The 741-nt window shown below is 20.1% G+C and overlaps 1 pseudogene; it reads left to right on the plus strand.

The window, feature by feature from the left end:
- The window catches only part of LOC119586655, a 10,417-nt pseudogene that overhangs the window by 4,816 nt on the left and 4,860 nt on the right, over positions 1-741 (plus strand).

Raw genomic sequence — 741 nt, forward strand, 5'->3', positions numbered from 1 at the left:
ATCCTTTTAAATTTAAAGAGTTGGGTAAAATTTCACCCTTTTCATTATTCTCAAACATTGGGAAATTTAAATTTTTAGTAAATACTTTAATAATTATTTTAAATTTTATTTATTTTTATATTATTTTAATTATTATTTTTTATTTTTATTTATTTATTATTATTATTTATTATTATTATTAAATTTATTTTAATTATATTATTATTAAAATTTTTTAATTTTTTTTATTTTTTTATTTTATTTAATTATTTTATTTAAAATCCCCCCACCCATAATTATTATTTAAGTTTTGGATTTTTATTTTATTTGTTATTTTTTGTTTTTAATAACGGATTTAAAATTTTTTTTTTTTTTTAAATTTATTTATTCCTAAAGAAGATGGAGCGCGAACTCCACCAGCCATAACCGAAGCCGCACGGGACCACCCGAAATTTGATATGCCTCAGCGCTTGGCCTCCCGTCAGCAATTTTTAATATTTTATTATAATAAATAATTTAATTTTTCTTGTAGATGAAATTTTTAAATTTATTTTTTAAGATTATATCGTTTTTTGTAATAATAATATTGTTTAACAATTTAAATATATTTTTGTTATTACTTCAAAATAGAATATGATGATGGGAAATAATAGGTAAAACCCACATTTTTACCTGCAAAAAATTGGAAAAAAAACTTATTAAAAACCCGCAAACTGTAGAGTCGGGTTTTTTCTCGAAAGTCTTCCAGATTTTTTATTTGAG

The sequence above is a fragment of the Penaeus monodon genome, chromosome 21 (assembly GCF_015228065.2).
Source record: "Penaeus monodon isolate SGIC_2016 chromosome 21, NSTDA_Pmon_1, whole genome shotgun sequence".
NCBI lineage: Eukaryota > Metazoa > Arthropoda > Malacostraca > Decapoda > Penaeidae > Penaeus > Penaeus monodon.